Source organism: Lathamus discolor, chromosome 5 (assembly GCF_037157495.1).
Source record: "Lathamus discolor isolate bLatDis1 chromosome 5, bLatDis1.hap1, whole genome shotgun sequence".
In the NCBI taxonomy this organism is placed as follows: Eukaryota; Metazoa; Chordata; class Aves; order Psittaciformes; family Psittacidae; genus Lathamus; species Lathamus discolor.
The window spans coordinates 120,534,186-120,539,726 of NC_088888.1; positions in this window are offsets into that span (position 1 = coordinate 120,534,186).

Below are 5,541 nucleotides of genomic sequence, written 5' to 3' on the forward strand. Positions count from 1 at the left end.
TTTTCCCGTTTTCCATTTCATTCATTTCCTGATGTAAAATTGAAGGGGGAATGGTAGCAAATGAAACCCTTGGTTTGCTATTTAATCGGCTGCTTCTTGGTCCGTCTCACGATGTGAGAATATGAAGGTTTTCCCCTGCAGTACAGGCAGGTGGAATAGTACAGACAGTGGTAACCCCCAGCTCTGGTGATGGAAAACCAATCCCTGGAGTGCCTCCTCCTAGGGACGGACCATGCATTGCACATGAGAAACTGTGCAGCTTTTCAGCAAGCCTTTTGGCCGCAGTATGGTAGTGGGAAGGAAAAGGATCCCTTCCTTTTCCCTTCTCTGAATATTACCCACACACACACGCACACAGAAAACACCTGGGCTGTGAGTGGTGTCCGGGAGGAAGCGATGCATGTCCCTTGGGATGCATTTGAAGCACTTCCCTGGATCCACTTGCCTTTTCACCAGTTCCCTTCCACTCAGCCCATCACGCACCAGTGGTTGTTCATTTGTAAGCTCTCTTGCCAGAGAACCAAGTCTGCTGATAACTTTCTTTCATTCCTTTCCCTGCAGGGAATAACAAGTGGTGTGTTTTACTTTAATGAAGGCTGTAGTGACTACTTCTTTTAACTAAGCATCTTCATTTCTTTCCCAGTAGGAAAACCCTTTACAAACTGTGTGTGCTTTACTTTCACTTAAATCTCCGTATGTAAGCACACAGGGAACAAATGGGGACTTAGGAATCAAATAATTTCATTTAAATTTCCAGTTTAATATGGAAAGGCCATTTTTCTTGGCTCATTAGAATCTCCCAGCGCCTGTCAGTACTTTAGACTTTTACATGTTAATCTGGATTCCAGTGGGGTGCGAGCGCTGGCCACAGGCAGCACTAACGGTCTTGGCACAGGCTGTGCCGGTTGCTCATGTGCTTGCAGAGGATGCAGAAACAACAGCGGTCATTCAAAGTGTTTGAGCATCAGTCCCGCACCAAGGACATGAAAAGATCATGCTTGGTAAGGGCACTTTTTATGCCTGATTATTGCTGTGTGTTTGGGATGCTGAGAACCTCTTTGTAGATCTCCCCTGGATTGTTTTCATTGTACTCGGCCATTTAAGCCCACCCTCTAGGAGAACTGGTCCTCTGATGGTGCTCCAGTCTCCATCCGCCTCAGCCTTCTGAACTCCCTTTACCAAACAGATAATCAGGGCTTCATTATGGCCACCTGGTCGCTGTGCTGAATGGCCAAGAACCTGTCCTCATCCCGACAACAGGTCCGTCGGCTTTGACTCCATCCTGTTATAAAAATTCCGTCTTGGCCATGGTTTGATTTAATTATTTTATTACAATTGATTAATATAGAGAGGCAATGAGCAAGCAGCGCTGGGTGCGTAGGGGAGTCTCTGCTCCACCAAGACGCACGCCGGGGTCCTTGGGGTCCAGTCTCTTCTTGGTCTTGGGTCTCAGCCAGTCCCTTCTTCATCTGCACCCGGATGCCGCTGTGGCCCCTTGTCGTTGTTCTGTTCTTGTTGCCGAGGTCTGCTTTTTGGTGAAGAAACTGCTCGGAAGAGGAACTGAACCCCTGGTAATTTATTACTAAAGAATCATTTATCACAAGCTTAATCACTGCCCTGGTTCTATCCTCATGTGGTTGGTTAGTCAAAGCACAGGTTTCACAAACCCCTTCCGTAAAGCACTCGAGCAGTAAAACAAAACCTCATTTAACAGTCAAAAAATGATTAAAGACTATTCTATTCCTTTGTATCTTCTTCTCTCCATTATATTGACAGCAACCTTTATTATAATCAAAGGCGTTTTTATACATCCCATGCATGGCACACTGGTCACAGGTGCATTGGTAACAATGATTCCCAAGTTCCTGACACGAATCGTTCTCGTATCCTTTACAATCCCATGCTGGAAAGAAAAGCCAGAAAAAAGGAATGGATTCTTCTGAGTGACTTGGAGGAGCCAAAGGAAACGGGTTCGGCTCTGACCGATGGCAGAACACAATCTGTAAGCAGGTGTTTTCTGTCTCCGAGAAGTTTCCGGCGAATTCGGAAGTCAAAATAACCATTTTCTCATGTAAGTTGCTTGATGAAACAGCTTTGCACAAGAATCTTGAGAAACTGAGGTGATCACTGGGACGTTGCAATGTTTTAAGCACGACCTGCAGTTAACTTTTCCAGTTAACCTTTACCGCAGGTAACTGAAGTGAGAAAATCCCTGCTGGCTCATCCTGCACCTAGGGAGGGTTTCGGACAGTGGCAGGAGACCAGCAATGATCTCTCTGCTCCTGAAGCAGGGCAGTGATTTGGTCTGTAAATGCTGTGCACTGATCTCCCTCCATAGTAAATAACACGTGTGAGGACAAGCACGTTGCGGTGTTTCTTAGACTGCTCTTTTGGCTTTTGATTGGAGTGCTTGCTAAGCCAGAAGTTGTATCTATTTAATAGCCCTCAGTGTGATTTTTTTTTTTTCCTCTGGAATTTGCAATACCCGTTTTGAATTAAAGTTCAAAATGAATTAAAGTTTCCTTTGCAGAGCCTGGTTCAACCAAGCCCAGTTACATGACACCGTTCTGTTAGTAATTCTCTAGTGACCTGCCAAAGGAGCAAGTGAGAAGCAGTAGCTACAGGAGAGGATATTAATGCTACCCTGACTGTGTTGGGTTTGGTTTGGGCTATTTTTTCCTCTGCCCTAATCACATCTGAATCTTTCAATTGAATCGCCCATTGACTTTAATCAGAGAGGTCTGCCGTGGCTGGCAGCTCGGGCAAACTCTGCTGTTAAGTCAGATGCTGTTCTTCTGCTTCAAGGTTAAAGTTCAGACAGCTGATGTCTCATTAAGTGAACAGAGGAAACAGCTCATCCAGAGATTCATTAAACTGAGGAGCCAATTACTTGGAGGGAAGCGGTGTCAGGGCTGGTCTGTGTCGGTGTCAGATGTGCTGGGGAGACATTGGCTGCACTCTGCCAGGGATTGCACCCGTAAGAGACCAAGCAGTCCCCAGTTCAGCAGCAGATTAAACTTCTTTCATTTACTTGTGCTTCCTTTGCGCTGCTATTGGCACCTTCCACCACACCCCAGCTCCTAAACTGGCCAGCGCTGGGAAGGAGGGGGTTCCTGCTGGAGTGGAGGAGTACCCAGCTCTTGGTGGAGTCCTGATGCCTGTGGATCTTCCCAGGGCACATTGTCCTGGCTGCAGCAAGAAGTCAGGGACCCCGGCTGGGTTTTAGTGTGTGCTTGGCACATCTAGGGGCGATCTGCAAAGGGGAACATGGGAGCAGCTCTGTGCTAAGGGAGGGAAGAGGAATGTTTAAGTAAGTGGCAAATACCAGCCAGCAAAGCAAATCACTGATACCACGTCAACATGCAAATGTAAGTGGAGACAAAGATCGAGGTGGGAAGTGTTTTGCAGAGCTCAACTCTTTTTTGTAGGTGAACATAGACATTATAAAAGCAGGAGGAGACCCGTGGTGAAGCAGTGACATTCCCTTCAGCAATTTTTGTGCAACTTTCCAACATTAAAAGCTTTTGAGTTCATTAAGGTTGAATTCAGCTTCACATATTAAAATGTTCAGCTACTGGGCAACACTTGGTCCCATGCTCTAGGATAAATACCTGATTTTAGCACGGGCGATGCAAGCATTACATAAATGAAAGCAGACGTGTCCCCAGTTTTGTGCTGGGAGCACAGAGAAACATCAGTGTTAAACCAGGCTGGGTTTAAATTGTATCTGACACTGATGTGTGATAAGTGCCTCGTGGTGTAACTGTGTGTATATTCATATTCATTTGCAGTAATTCCTCCCATGAATACTCTGGAAAATGATCTCCTACACACCCTGTACAGCTTAGACTGAAATGCCCTCACCTAGAAAAGCGGTTAGGGAAATAGTTGCAAATCTATCAGAAAGATAAGATATTGAATAAATATATAAAATATATTTATATAGAATGAATGCATACTATAAAAATAGCTGACCTTGAATGCTTCCATCCCTGGCAGAGTTCAAGGCCAGGTTGGACAGGGCTTGGAGCAAGCTGCTCTAGTGGAAGGTGTCCCTGCCTGTGGCAGGGAGTTGGAACTGGATGAGCTTTAAGGTCCCTTCCAACCCAGACCTGTCTGGGCTCTCTTAGTGCCCTTGTTCCCTTTAAATCGTTCCTGAGACTGAGCTTACAGCTGGCACCGTCCTTCCTGCCTCAGCCCCTGAGAGATTCTTCCAAAGATAGTGACAATCTCCTGTGAATTGTAAGCGTTCTTCTGGCTCTCTGCAGAATTTTGTGTTCCCAGTTATTTATAAACAGCAAGAACATGGCTGTGGTTTTCAGAGGTGCATTTATATTTAACTTGATGTTATCTCAGCCCTTCAGCCTTGACGAACAATGAAAATACCAAGTCACTTAAAGCCCCACGTTACCGGAGGGAGTGAGGCATGACTATACCTGTATTGCAGTGCATCTTTAGGCCTTGGTGCACCACAAGTACTGAAGAGTGAGCAAACCGCAGGCTCTCTGCTTTGCTTGCACCAGAGAGGGGTGTGCAGCAAGCACAGTGCCTGCTGCTTTGCTCCTGTGCATGCTGCAGTCTGCCACCTCTTACACTATACTCTGGGGGGTTGTTTCCTATCGAGGTACCAATGTCTCCCTTCTGAAAATCTGCTTTTAATAAAATAGCTTTATTAATAATTGAAATGTGCACAGCCAGAAAGCTGAATTATGTACACATAGAATCACAGAATGGTTTGGGTTGAAAAGGACCTTAAGATCATTCAGTTCCAACCCCCTGCCATGGGCAGGGACACCTCACACTAAACCATCTCACCCAAAGCTCTTAAGTGTTCCCTGACAAACAAATACTATATACTTGTTGCAAAGGATGTATATTCGTTAGATTTTAAGTCAAGATTCAATCAAGAAGTCTTAACCAAGTCTGTTACGCTTTGAATGGCATCTCTTCAATAAGGCAGTTTTATTTCCAGCTGGCGAGTGCATCTGATTTCGTAGCATTTGAAGAACAACTACAGCGCTGTGGGTTGTGGAGGTGGAATTACCTTCAAATCAGGAGCCGTTTGCCTGAGGATGTGTTAGATGCTTGAGCACCCTGATCCCTGTCACTTCACTCAGTATCCAGGATTTTCATGGGAATAACTGGAATCATGTTTGTGCTAGGTGTAGTCCTAAATGTCCAGGCTGGGATCTACATGTAGAAACCATCCAAACCAAGATTTTGCTTTGGGGGCATAAACAGCATCTTTCTTGTTTCAGTCTCCTGTATATTTTGAATGATGAAGGCATAGACAAGAGACTGTGCATTCCTGCTACTGCAGGTTTAAGCCCTGCATGCTGCACCTATGTATTTATTTCCCTGCTGGTGAATCTCCTTTTTTGCCATGTTTTATTCCATTCTGTTCTGGGTTGCCCTTGACCACATGAAATAAAACGCGGTGCTGAAGTCCAATGTGACACAAGAAGCTGATGCATTTTTTGGGGGTAAGTTGAATCCTGATGAGGTCCCTTCATTAATGATTTACAGACAAAAATACACAAC